Genomic DNA, 13,546 nt, shown 5'->3' with positions numbered 1-13,546 from the left:
ACCCTGTCCCTCCCGCGGCCGGGGCGCGCTCCGACTCCCGGGCGCCCCCGCGCCACCCCAGTCCGCCAGGCCAGCCCCTCCCCGCCCCAAGCCCGGCCCTCCGCCCACCGGCCTCGCCCCTGACCCGCAGCGGAGAAGCGAGCGCAGCCCGGTCCCCGAAGCGGCCAGGGGCCCCTGGGCGGGCGCCGCGGACCCCGGCGACCCTCGGGCACCGCCTGCTTGCACCCGCCTCCTCGGCACCCGAGGCCGCGACGAGGAGGTACCTACCTCGGGCTAGGACCGGTGCCCCAGCCCTGCGGGACTCCCAGGCCGGACCGAGCCCCCGCACGCCAATGCCAGGCCGGGCCACTTCCCCTCGGCAACCCTTGACCAGGCCAGGCCGCTCCTCTCTGCACTCCGGGTCGCGCCGGCGGGGCCCCTGCCCCCAGCACCCCGAGCCTCGGCCCCGGAACCTCAGCACTCCCAGGTCGGGCCAGGCAAGAACCTCTGCCCCAAGCCCCCGAGGCCGGACATCCCGGCCGGGCCCCAGCCGTGGCCCCAGCCCCTCAGCCCTGACCCCTGCTCCTGTCCCCCTCGCCTCCCCGCCCGGGCGGCGGTTACCTGCGGGAGCCCCCCCGCCCGGTCCCTCGGCCGCGGCCGGGGGCGGGAGGGGAGGGAGCGGCAGCGGGCGGTGCTGCGCGGGGTGGGGGTGGGGGAGCCTCCGCCGCCTCCAGCTCAGGAGCCCGGGACGGCGGCGGGGCGGGCCGGGGCCGCGGCCCCTCGAGGCTCGCTCCGGCCCGCGCACTCGCTGCCCGGTCGGGCGCGCCTCAGGGCGGGCTCCCCCGACGGAGGCCGCGGCCGCCTCGCAGGGGCCGAAAGCCGCTCGATTCGGGATTTTTTCTCTCCATTCTCCCAACACACAGGAAATAACAGAGCGTCAGGTGACGGCGCGCGGCCAATGGGGAGGCTCAGGGCCGCAGCGCGCGGGCGGGCGGGAGGGCGCGCGGCGGGGGCGGGGCCGCAGGGGGCGGGGCCGGCGCGCGCGCGTGCCCACCCGCGTGCGGCGGCGCCTAGGCCTGCGCGCGCCCGGCCGACCCCAACCCGGCTCCCGGGGTCGCGCCGGGTTCCTCTCGGCGGCTGCGGGGCGCAGCGCGGCCGTCTTACCGCTCGTCCAGTGCCATCTTGCCCCGCAGCTCCCGGCCGGCCGTCCTGGGAATGGCCACAAGCCAACTTTCTGGGGAGTTAGCGGCCAGGAATCTCTTTGGGATTCCTGGAGTTCCCTGCGGTCTCCAAAGCCTCCGGCAGCGGAGGGAGTCGGCGGGCCAGGCCCGACCTCCGCCCGGGTAACCTGCTCAGTGGGGCCGGGGACGAGGACGCCTCCTGCCAGCCTGACGCCCTCAGGGCCCCGCAGACCTGGTTCCTTGGCTGCCCCCACCCCTGGGCCCCGCGTGTCCTTGAATGACTCGGGCCCTCAGTTTCCTCCGCTTTCATTAACCCAGGAGCGGGGCGGCCCACCAACCTCGCAGGTAAAACACACGCTCACCAAATGCCAGCTGCGTTCGCCTGCGGCGGCATTAAAACCTGCAAGGCCTGATTGGCTGGACCCAGAGCCCAAAATTAATCTGGAGATAAGGTGGGGGATTTGTGGTGCTAAGGCCTCAGGCTGTTCCCAGACTCCCTTTGCAAACCTTGTATGTTTTATGGAGCAAAGGACTAGCTTGACTTTTCTTTTTTAATCTCAGTTATAGAACCACCGCTGAAATGTTCGGGCTGTGTGACCCACTGCTATCAAGAGCGAGGCCAGTGATGCGGTGTTGGGAGAGTGCGATCCTGCCTGGGACTCACCCGGACACTGGGCCCGGTTCTCTCCCCACGCTGGGCCTCAGGTGTCCCGCGGGCGCAGCGGAAACGGGGAGATAGCCCTAATGTTGCCTACAATTACTAATTCTAAAGTAGGCCCCCAACCGCCCTAGATGTCGGAGTAGAGCCTTTTCTGAAGCAAGCAAACTGGAAAGTAAACAGGAGTTAGGAAGAGTGCTTTGCCCGGCAGGTAGAGGCTGAGAGGAACCAGGTGCGTCCCGGGGCCCAGATGTAGGTGTATTTGAGGTCACAGTTCCCCAGGACCTAGCTCTGCCCTTTCACCTCTCACCCCACCTCGCCAGACACAGTAATGCTTTGCCGTGCCTTAGGCCACCCAAGGAGGGTCCTGGCTGTGGCCACACCTGTCCCCGGCACAGGGATCCCTGGACGGACCCAAGGTGGTTCTGCCAGTTCAGGAGGCTGAGAGTGGGGAAGGCAGTGATTTATCCTGGCTTCTGTCCAGTCTCACAAAGTGGGGGCCAGGTCTGATGTGGGTCAAGGCCATTCTTGAACAACTGCTTCCCAACATCTACATACCAGGTGGGGTGCGGGCTCTTCCGGGACAGAGCTGAACAGGCTGCCAGGCCCTGCCCTTTGGCTGTTCCCATTGTTCTGTGAGTTTCATTTTCAAATTCTTTGGCACCAGTACTTTTCAAAGACCAGTGCTGGCTTCTGCTTAGATCAGGGCTGCAGAGGGAAAGGTTGGGGACTCTAAGCACAGATCCATGCATTTTGGACAAACACGGAAGGATGCAGGGAAGCTTCTAGAACCCTGGGTGTTGGGGGCACCCTCAATTTCTTGAGAGAAGTCAGGAAGCAAAGGGAAGCCCTTTTCCTCATAGTCTCCTGCCCCATCTTTCCCCCCTTCCCTTCCCCTCTTCCTCAGCTCACTCGGGTTTCAGACTGAGGGGCTGGAACACGAAATGAACAATGCGAAGGGGAAAAAATGCAGACTGATAACTAGAGTCCAGGCTCTTGTTTGCTCCCACCTTCTGTCCTGGGACTGGCCTGAGAGCCCCTTCCATCCCTTTGGGCCCTGCTGGAACACTGCCCAACCACTCTTCACCTGGAAACCTCCCAGTCCTAGGGCCAGGCCAGCCTCAGCATCTTCTCCCTTGTCAGTCTGTCACTGTCCCTTTTGGTACCATTTGGAAAAAGAATGTGTGGGTGTTATGGCCAACAGACAGACTGGGTGCTCTTGGGCTGTGTGGCTTTGGACAATTCATGTCACCTCTCTGAACGCTGAGTTTCCTCAGCTGTTTTTAAATGGGGATAATATGACCTCACTCATAACATAGGTGTCATGAGAACACAGAGATCTGCATAAAAAACTCAGTACTGTGCACTGCCAGGCACATATTAACAGTAGCTACGGTTCCGTGATGTGGACACAATATGACACATGAGCAGACACAGGCTCAGACAGGTAAGTCACGGCCCGAAGTCCCACCGTGGCCGCAGCTCAGGCGTGTACTAGGAGCCCCCGCCTCTGGGATCAGGTCAGCAGCTCCTCCTATTGTTCTCCCATCGTCTCATCTGCGAGGATCCTTCCACACTTTGAGAAAAAGACAGCAGATTCCTTGTTTTTTCTCTCTCCTAACCCAGTCCACTCGAAAAATACTTACTGAACTGAATCAGTGGTTTCAATTCCAGAAGCGAAATGAATCCTTCCCCTCCTCCTCTGGCTCAGAGAGAGCTTTTGGAAACCTCGTGTCACTCCCTTTATTACAAACTCCTCTGCCCTCCTCCAGGCGCCTGGGCCACTCCGGGATTACAAATGCAGCCTTCTGCCTCTAGGTCACTGATTCCGCTACCATGTGTCAGCATGGATTGATTGAGGGGCCTGGCCCTGCCCGGCAGAGCAGTGACTTGTGCGGAGCAGCCGCCGTGTCGTGCCTTCAGCGGCAGGCGGATGTCCTTCCTCTCACTAACTGGCTCCTGAGCACACGTGCAGCCCTCCCGCACCTCTTCTGCAGGCCCCAGCTTTCCTTCCTCTTGGGAGGGGCCTCCTGCTAACGCGGCACATCAAGAGGTTGGCCTGGAATGCTGGCTCTTGCTCTCCAGGGACGACTGGCAGGAGCCTTGGGCTATCCGAGTGGGCACCCCCAACAGCTCCCTGCAGAGCCTGTCCCGGGCCAGGCACTTTCCCCACACAAAGCAGATGGAAGCAGAGAGCACAGGCAGCAGAGTGACCTGACCAGATCCTGTGTGGCAGCCTCCACGCCACACGGAGCACCTGCTGTATGCTAGGCTGTCAGCACTGACGGGGAGGGCACAGGGGCAAGGTCAGGGCCAGCTCCAAGGCTAAAGGGGTCAGGGAGGCTGCAGAGGGCCAGGGAACACCAAGACTTAGTGTGGAGACAGAGACAGCCACCCGCTCTTCCCAGGAGGGCTGTGCCCAGTGTAGTGCTAGGGGAATGAGAGATGAGACTTCAGGGGGGGACAGGGGGGGATCCTGCAGGGCTGGGTATCTGTGACGTGCCTGTTGTGATTTTTTATCATGGGGTCTCCCAGTGACCTCTGCTCAGGAGGTGTGCCTCTCTCCCTCCAGAATGGACATTGTGGCTCCCTCCTTAGCTCCCACTGGTCACACTGGACTGTGTACATGAATGTGTCCATCTCTCCTGGGAGTGGGAGCATTTTCAAGGCAGACACCTCTGCTTCCCTAGGCTCTCCAGTGTCCTATGCAAGGTAGGGGACCACATCCATAGAAATGTCACTACAGCCCTGAGAAATGCAGGATTTCTGTGAACAGGCACTGTTGCAACAACCTGAAGAGGTTGGTACTGTTACCGCCTACACTTTATAGATGGGGCCATTGAAGAAGCACAGAGAGTTTAAGTAACTTGTTCTAAGTCACACAGCTTGGAAGAGGCCGAGCTGGGATTTGATCCTAGGTCTTTAGAGGCTGCACTCTTAATCACTATGCTTCCCAGCACCTGGTTAATACTGGAAAGATGGATGGACACAGACAGTTGGTGGATCCCAAAGTCTGCAGGTGGTCAGGGAAAGAGATGGAAGAGGACATCAGGGTCAGCACCAGCTCCTCCCCACAAGTAACGTGCTAAAAGCCCAGAGACTGGGCAGTTAGCCTGCCCAGCAAGCGGCACTGCTGTGCGTCAGTGCACTCATTTGCCCCTAGGTGAGTTGACAGAGAACACCAGGGGAGACTGAGCTGAGCATCTGGGGGCCCTCACAGCCTGGCCCCACAGGAGAGCACCCCTCAGTCCACTCGGCACTTGTGCCCCTGGTAGCCCAACTCTCCCTGCAGCCCCTGGCGTGGTGGCCCAACACAGGTCACACCACCATGTATCATCCAACAGCTCTGAGTCGGAATTTCTTCATCCGGAAACTGTAGTGGGTGGGACGGGAGGCGGAGTGATCTTTGTGCCTCCGGGGAGTCAGGTCTCTTACCTGGCTGACCCCGTTCACTCCTGCCAACAACCCTATGAGTCAGGGATTGTCATCTTCATGATACAGGCAAGGAAAGGGGCAGAGAGGTTAGAGACAAGCCCCGAGTCCCACAGCCGAGAAGCAGCAGAGCTGGGCTCTGAACTCAGCCTTTTGGCTCCAGAGCCCCCGCTGAGCCACTAACAGCACTGCAGAGAGTTCGAGTGAAAACGAAGTGACACAGCCATCCTAGGGACAAAGGCATGATCTAAGCACTTCACCTGCATTAACTTGCTTAATCCTTACAACAGCCCTGTGAGGTGGCCTCTCCTTACTGCCTCTTGCAGATGAGGAAACTGAGGCCCCTGAGGCACTAGGAAGGGGCAGAGTTGGAAGCTGAAGCCGGGTGGGCTGGGCTACAGGCTCCCGCAACGCTTTATCACGCGTTAACAATAGGGAGGGTCCTTTCCATTGGGATTATTTCTGCTTGAAAGCTCAAGACTTTTAGCCCCATCTCTGTGGGCCTCCACGGGAAGGCAGTGCTACATGCTGAGGCATGCTGGGAAAAGACTTTGTTCTATCCAGTTTTGTTGACATGCTCTTCATTTTAAGCCTGAAACCCGAGCTTCCTACGAAGAATTCAAACCGGGGAGAAAAGTGTAGCCATAATACAGTCACCACTTCTGAGGCTCCAGCGGTCCCCATGCTTGGGGCTCCGTGTCTGTCCTCACGCCTGACTTGCACAGCATCCAAGCAGCTACCACTTCACAGCTGAAGAAACTGAAGCCCAGAGTTGCTAACAAGATGCCCAAAGGCACACAGCTGCTAAGGAGGAGATCTGGGACTTGTCCCCAGGTCCTTCTTGAGAATCTTGGCTCTTCTGACCACATCAGCTGTGCCCCCATCTGGGGGCATGGAGGCGGGTCTTAGTTGTTAGGCCTTGACGAAAATGCTTCTGCTCGTCTGCCACAGGCTGGTCCCTCCGTGTCACGATTCCTGGACCACTGGGAAGGCACCAGGATACAGATACAGAAATGCGAAGCTGGATGCTGCCTTCTCGATCCGGGAAGCTGAAAAATGTGGACATCAATGCTCCCTCCGCTCCGTCTCTCCCTCCAGTGACTCAGGAATGGCTACCCCGCCACTAAGGTGATTGTCTTCTGGAAGCAGCCATGCCACCTGAGGTTGCTTGTCACTGCCCTGCATCTCCCTGGTGAGGATGCCCGCCAAGGCGCTGTGGTTCCAGGGAAAGGGAAAACAGCAGCAGCGGTGATGGATCCTCCACCGCCCAACCGGTCCTCTTTGAGTGCAGCCTCTCTCCCGGGCCCACCCATCCCTGCAGCAGGCTCATCACAGTTACCCAGAGCCAGCTCTGACCCTGCTCGCTCTGGCTCAAAGGTTTTCAATGAGCCCCAAGTGACTTCAGAGTTCAAGTCGATTCTCATCCACCTGAAACACAAAGCCCTCATCTGCCCCCAGCTCAGCGCCCCAACCTCTCTCCCATTTTGCCTCTTTGCCAAAACCAATGAGCTGTATTCCTGCCATGTGACCATCTGTGCCCTGAAGCAGGAAGCCTTCCTCTTCACTGCAGATTGAAATTCTCCCTCTTTCAAATTTTACTCAAATGCCACCACTTCCATGAAGCCTTACCTTAATACCATAAATTCATTCAACAAACATTAACTGAGCCCTTATCACATGCCAGGCATTATGCCCAAGGGTCCCTGCTGTCACAGAGCCTGCAGTCCCATGGGACCATTAGTGAGAATGACTCGTCACATAAATAATCATTTGGTAACAGTCGCAACATACATTAGTAAGAAAGCATGGCAGGTGCGCAGGAGGTATATATAATGGGACCCTGGGTATTGGGGACCCAGGACGTCTGAGATGAGAACTGAAGGACAGGTAGGAAGTAGCTATATGATGAGGCTGGAAGAGAGCTCCAGGTGGCAGGCACGGCATGAGCAAAGGCCCTGAGGCAGGAGGGAGCAAGCTTCCAGGAAGGGAACAGAGGCCAGTGCAACATAAGCGAAATAAAAAGCTGGAGATGCAGCTGGAGCAACACAGTGCAGGCCACAGGCTTGGGGACTTTATCCCAAGGAGAAAGGGGGGACCTACTGAAGGGTCCCAAGCAGAGGAAACAGTCAATATTCATTTATAACAATCCTGCCAGCTTCCCTGTGGCTGAGCATCTTCTGGGAAGTCCAGGCTTTGTGTCTAGCCACTCCTGAAACCTCAGACATCTGGTCATATGGGTGTGGAATTTTCAAATCCTTCCCCCTGGACTGAGCTCTTGAGGTCAAGGCTGACCTCCAGCTCTCCGACATCACCCCCAGCACATGAAACTGCTACAAAAACATCGTGAAACAAACTGACAGATAGGACAAGACACTTACCAGCATTTCCCCTGGAAGGGGCCAGGCTGCCTGAGGGGCCTTCCATGTTCTCTGGAAATCACAAAAGTCAAGGATTTTAGTAAGGCCACTGCTCAGGGAACCCCTGAGTGCAGAGCTGGCATCCCACCGATGTCCACACCCAGGGTCAGCATCCAGCATGACACTGTGCAGGCATCTCATGAATGATAAGAAATAGGACCGAAAGCCCTCAACAGCGGTAACATGCTTTTGAGTTTAAAAAGCACATTTCACATGAGCAGTCTCACCTAGGGTCAACCCTCTAGGGTGGGTACGGCTACTGCTCCCTTTTACAGATGAGGAAACTGAGTCCCAGGAAAGGGAGGTGCCCCAGCAAGTCATGGCAAAACCACGACAAGAACCTGACAATAGCTCAGGCTATTATGGCCCCCATGGGGTTAAGAAAACTTTCTGGAAATTTCTTTTTAAAATGTTTTAAAGTGACATATTTCATCAGGATGTCTGTCACGCCAGCAGTGGGAGCCAACACACCAATTCTCGCAGGCTGCTCCCCTCCAATCAGACCCATACGCTCGCTCGACTGGAGGCTGGCGACTTAGCCCGGGGCCCAGGAGGGCTGCTGAGGCACGCAGCAGGTGCTCAGTGAACGCCAAGTGTGCGAGGGGACTCCGAGCCGATTTGAGGGCCTGTAGTGGAGAGCACTCCTGTGTTAACTCAAGTCACCCTCACAGCGGGCCTCTGAGGTGAGTTTACAGTCATCCCCACTTATGGGGGGTGGACCCTGAGACTCAGAGCAATGACTATTCACCTGCAATCACACAGCCAGTGAGCGGCAGGGCTGGGACCCGAACCCTTGCACATCCCTTCGGCAGACCCCCCGCCCCGGCTAAGTGAAGGTGGGCAGAAGCCTCCCAGGCGAAGGGAACAGCACCTGCGCATCCTGGAAGGCCCCTCCCCCTGCACCAATGACCACTATTCCCAGGCCCCAGGGACCCCATGAGGGCAGTGACAAGCTGGTGTGGCAACCACCTCATCAGAGGCCTCGAGTCTCCCCAGCCTCCCTCCTGCAGTGGTCTCTGAACCCCCTGTACCTGCCCTGCCTCTTCTAGGCGCCCGGCATTATAACCCTCCTGGGCTCCGCTCTGGTGGCAGTGGGGGTGATGCGACCTTACTGAGCTCCCTGAGCCCCTGGCGCCTCAGCCCCTCATCAGCAGAATGGGGTATTAACACCTCCGCCACTCCGCCCTCAGCGGCGCCATACACTGGCACCACTCACTCATCCCCATGACCGCCCAGCACCATCACGGTGACACAAGGGGTGAGCAGTCTGTCCAACGCCAAAGCTCGTGCTCAGGAGAGGAGGGGCGGGCACGTGAACGGCCCAGGCCAGTGTGGGCTGGATGTAGCTCCCCAGCCCTGGGCACTCCCCAAATGCGGCGCACACTGCACGGTGTAGGGACAGCCCCATGCCCTCCGGGGGCCTCCTGGGAGCTGCTGCCCTGCTGGAGCCTCTGGGCTCCCAGCTGCAGCCCAGGTGAGGTGTGCCGGTGGGAGGAGGCGGGAGGAGCAGTGGGAAGGCCGGGACCAAGGCTGTTCATCTGCAGGCTGATTGCAGAACAGAAGGCAAGAAAGCATCCTTTCTGTAAAAATCAATGGGCAGATGATACCGCCCAAATCACAACCTACATGGAAGCCATCCAAGAAAATCAGAGACAAGAGAATCACAGCCCCTTACAGCAGCTGCAGACCTCAGAAGTGAGCGAGTCCAGTCCAAGCCCCCGTCCTACCAAGAGGAAAACCGAGGCCCGTGGTGGGGCCATGACTGGCTCGGGCCCCGAGGTGTTTTGGTGGCTGTCACATGTGAGGGGTGTCCAGCCCCAGTGGCTCACGTACAGTGGTAGGTGGGCCCTCGCCAGCCCCCAGCCATCTGATTCCCCCTGGTCTTGTCCACACCACCAAGGTGCCAGTTTAGCCTCACCTAGAAAATACGAAATACGAAATCTCTTCCCTGCACGCTTTTGGCCCCTGGGATGTCCTGTCCCTTCACCCCCACCCTAACACGGCAGGCAGGGTTGGGGGAGACTGCCTAATTCATAGCAGGTACTCACAAGTGTTAGTTATTACCAACCACGGTTATCATCCCCACTTCACAGCTAGGAGGCTGAGGCTCAGAGACTGAGTGACTGGCCCACAGACACTAGGTGCCAGCTCCTTCACTTCCCTAGGCTGCCTTTTCTTTAAGCTAACAGTTACCGAGTGCCCTCGCGAGTCCGGCTCTGGGCTCACTGCTTTGTGAAAATTACCTCGGGAATCTTCACCGCAGCCCTGTGACCGAGGTGCTATTACTACCCCAGGAGACCTGGCCTTCCCACCTGCTCGAAGCCACACAGCTGGTAAGTGGCAGAGCCAGGGTTGAACCCTGGCAACCTGACCCCTGCTAGTCTGCCCTCGCAGCTGGGGATGGGTGGAGGGGAGCAGCCATCCTGGCCTCTTAGGAACTTCCTGCCACTTCAGGGTTCCTGGCTGGAGAAGCTGCTCCGGAACCCTCCCTCATGTAGAACGAGGCATCCACCCTGCTTCCCTGGCAGTGTCGGCCCTGCTGAGAGGGGGGCCTGGGCTGGTCCTGCACCGCAGGAGTCCTGAGGCACCAAATTAAAAAACCCAGGCTGGCCGTTAAATTCTAATAGGGAGCCTTCTGGGAATCCCAACACATGGTCATCCTGAGAGGCCTGACTTGGGAGGAGCTAGAACAAGCCAGCTTGGCATGGTCCTAGAGAACCGTCTGAAGTTCTAAGACAAGAAACACTTCCAGAAGGCGTGTTTGCAATGACCATGGGATGCCAATGACTCTGTCATTGACTCAGGTTCTCCCTTCCTCCAGGTTTCGCTCCCACTGTGGAGAGAAACAGGCCCCCTCTCCTTCCCCTCACTGGGCTTTGGCCATAGGAGGTGACTGGCCTCTTACAAACTCTGCTCTTGCACTTATTTCTGGCGGTACAGCCTCCCCTGCCTTAGCCTGCCTAACGCATACACATTCTTCAAGGCCTTCAAATGCCACCTCTTCTCTGAAGCCCCTCTTGATTGCCCTGTCAGAATTCACAGGGGTACCAGCGGGAAAAAATATTTTTTGTCGTGCTCCTAGGTTGCTGGCATAGCCTGCTCCCTTGTAACCACAGCTGCCATTAACTGAGCACCTGCTGTGTGCAGGTGCTGCACCTGCCATCTCTCTAATCCCCATTAGCCTGCAGGTGGAGGTTACTACTCCCAGGTCACTGCCTTTTGAAACTGCAGCTCTGAGAGACTGAGTCACTTGCCCAAGGTCACACAGCTAGAACGTGCCCAGGGAAGACTGTCACTCAGGACCCTCTGACTCCAAAGCTCCTGGGGTTCATCAGACTGGGGTGTCTAGAGGGAGGGGGCCTGCTGTGCTTCTCCCACCTCTGTATGCATGGAGGGTGGCAACTCCAGTGGGCAGGCTCTCTGAGCCTGGGCTGGCTGATGAGAGCTGCCCGGCCAGCTGGCCCTCGCTGTGGCCACCCGCCTGGTGCTCCCAGCATCTTGGCCTTAGGCAGAGCCTGTCCACCCTTCCTTTTCCATCTGGCACAGAAAGCCCCGCGAGGTGCCAGAGCCCCCGCAGACCAGGCGAAGGCCAGGCAGGCACCTGCTCTTCATGTAGCCCCTGCAGTGCTATCTGGCCCCCTACACAGGCCCAGGACCTGCAGGAAATGCCAGGGCAGATACACAAGGCTACCGGTGCTTTGCGAGGGGATGTTATTTAACTACGTGAGGCTCTCCAGCACAGGACAGGTACCCCCTCACAGACACAGCTGCAGTTTGCCCCCACATGTTGGATAGGCTCCATGGGAAAAATCCCCTTTGGGTGGGTTTGCCCTAAGGAAGTGAGCCTATCACCCCTTATAAGAAGTGAGGCCAGGTGACTGGTCCATCCTGGTGGCCCACCTTCCAGGGAGGTCTGTGAGTCTGGACCTGATCCCCTGGTTTCCAGGCACAAACCTCCTCATTGCTCAGCTCTGGGCAGGTGCCCGGAACGCTGAGAGGATGCCTTAGAAGTCCCTGTACTAGCCCGTCCAGGTGGAGGGCAGGGGAGGCTTCCCGGAGGAGGTGAACTGAGTCCAGAAGGACTTGACCTGGCCAAAAGAAAAAAGAGGTGAAGGGGAGAAACCAGCTCCCAGGAAGGGACAATGGGGGGCCACAGCCTGAGGCCCAGTGTGTCATGGGCCGGGCCCAGCTGGCCACGGCCTTCCCCTGACCACCCATGTGAGGAGGGCCCCTGCCTTGGCTTCTCAGCTCAGTGGTCCCCATCCGTGCCAGGGCCTGAGCTGTGGCCTGGCCCTGGTAAAGCCCCACCCTGTGCCTTCTCTGGAGACCTGCTCCAAAGACGGACCACTTGTGTGCTGACCCTGCACCTGCCTGAGCCTCCCGCAGCCCAGAGCTCTGGGCTATGGTTCCTTCCCAACCCAGACGAGGCTCAAGCTCCTGCCCTCAGGGGCCCGTTGGAGGAGTCAAGGTCTTGGAACACTTTGCCAACACCGACCTGGCAGCAGAACCCTCTGCAGGGCTCCTAGGCAGGCCAGGCCAACTCCGCAGCTGGGACATGCCCAGCCCTGGCCTGTGTCTCTAACGCCCCATTTCATCCTCAGGCCTGGGCTCTTGGTCTCTGCTCATCCTTGGGAAGCAGCTGTGGGCAGAAGTAGCCTTCTGAGACCTCAGGCCATCCAGGCTAAGGGAATGACAGGAACCGTGACCCTGTCTGGCGACAGAGACCTAGCAGGGAGGTAGCCAAGACAAGGCAATGCCTGGGGGTCAGGAGAACAGCCTGGGCCTCCCGCAGGGTGAGGAGGGGGCAGGACGGGCAGAGAGGAGGGAGACCAGCTCCTCCCCGCCATGCTGGCCTGTCTGTCTTCAGCACTTCACTGTAAAAATAAATGGAAGAGGCACACGCCAGACAGAAAAAAAGGGAGGAAAAAAAACCCAAACCGCCCCACACGGGCTCCCTCGGCGGGTTTGGGCCAAGGCCTTGGCCTGGGTTACTTGCTGCTGCTGTTCCCGGGCAGCTGCTGGTGCCAAATCTGCATTCACCACAAACAGACAACACAATGTCATAATCCTTCTCCTGTCACTCTCCCCTCTTCCTCCTCCCACCTCAGACACACACACGCTAACACAAAATGACGGCTCCCTCGACAGCCTGAATGAGCAAAGCCCTGGATCTGCCTCTTAATTGTTGGCGTTTCTCTCTGGCCACACGCTCTGTGCCCACTGCCCAACTTGCAGCAGACCACCCACTGCCCCCTCCTTTGTCCCAAATCGCGCTGACAAATGGCCTGCTGGAGGTGAAGAATATGCCTGGAAATAACGTGGGGGGGAGGGGGGTGGGGAGAGGAAGAAGCCAGCTCCCCCTACCCCCCGCCGCTGCCTCTGCACCCTCACTGCTGGCATCCTGGCCACTGACGCCGGCTGGACCCGCGGGGACAAGGGGCAGTGATGGTGCTCTGGCCCCCGGGACTCTGACCTGGGGCCTTGCCCTTCACGCCCCTGCTGCTGCCCAGCCGCAGGGCTCCCAGAGCAGCCCCTGTCGCCCCTCCTCTTCGGGCCGTACCCCTGGGCACTGCTCTGAGCATCCCCCGCGCCACCCCTCCCTCCATCGCTCTTTATGGCAGTTTCAAAGCTGCAGCCGCCACTTGAGCAGCTGCAGCCTTTGATGGGGACAAGGCAGCAAAGGCCGCCCGGGTGGCCCCTGCCCGCCCTGCCCTGGCCCTGCTGCCCCTGCCCGCACCCCCCTCCAGCAGCCTGGGCCGGGCAGCGTGGCTCGGCGGGGCGCCCAGCGGGCGCGCCTCACACACCAGAGCAAACTTTCACGACCGGAGGGAGAGGCGCGGTGCACGCCAGGTTACCTTTGCGGCAGCATCCTTCCTGCA

The 13,546-nt window shown here is 59.1% G+C and overlaps 1 protein-coding gene and 1 pseudogene across 1 annotated transcript in view; one reads left to right on the top strand and one right to left on the bottom strand.

Annotated features, from left to right (window-relative positions):
- Positions 1-652, bottom strand: part of TCF20 (transcription factor 20) — a 102,389-nt gene extending 101,737 nt beyond the window's left edge. The window contains exon 1 of the mRNA XM_090272315.1: positions 601-652. The gene's annotated coding sequence lies outside the window, so the exon portion shown is untranslated. The remainder of the gene's footprint in view (positions 1-600) is intronic.
- LOC150010926 (glyceraldehyde-3-phosphate dehydrogenase-like) overlaps positions 1-8,895 on the top strand; it is a 56,953-nt pseudogene extending 48,058 nt beyond the window's left edge.
- Positions 8,896-13,546: the final 4,651 nt, after the last annotated feature.

This window comes from Furipterus horrens, unplaced genomic scaffold (assembly GCF_987537825.1).
Source record: "Furipterus horrens unplaced genomic scaffold, mFurHor1.1.pri manual_scaffold_4, whole genome shotgun sequence".
Classification (NCBI taxonomy): domain Eukaryota; kingdom Metazoa; phylum Chordata; class Mammalia; order Chiroptera; family Furipteridae; genus Furipterus; species Furipterus horrens.
The sequence above is the reverse complement of the archived record's forward strand: the minus strand, read 5'-3'. Positions and strand labels throughout refer to the sequence as shown.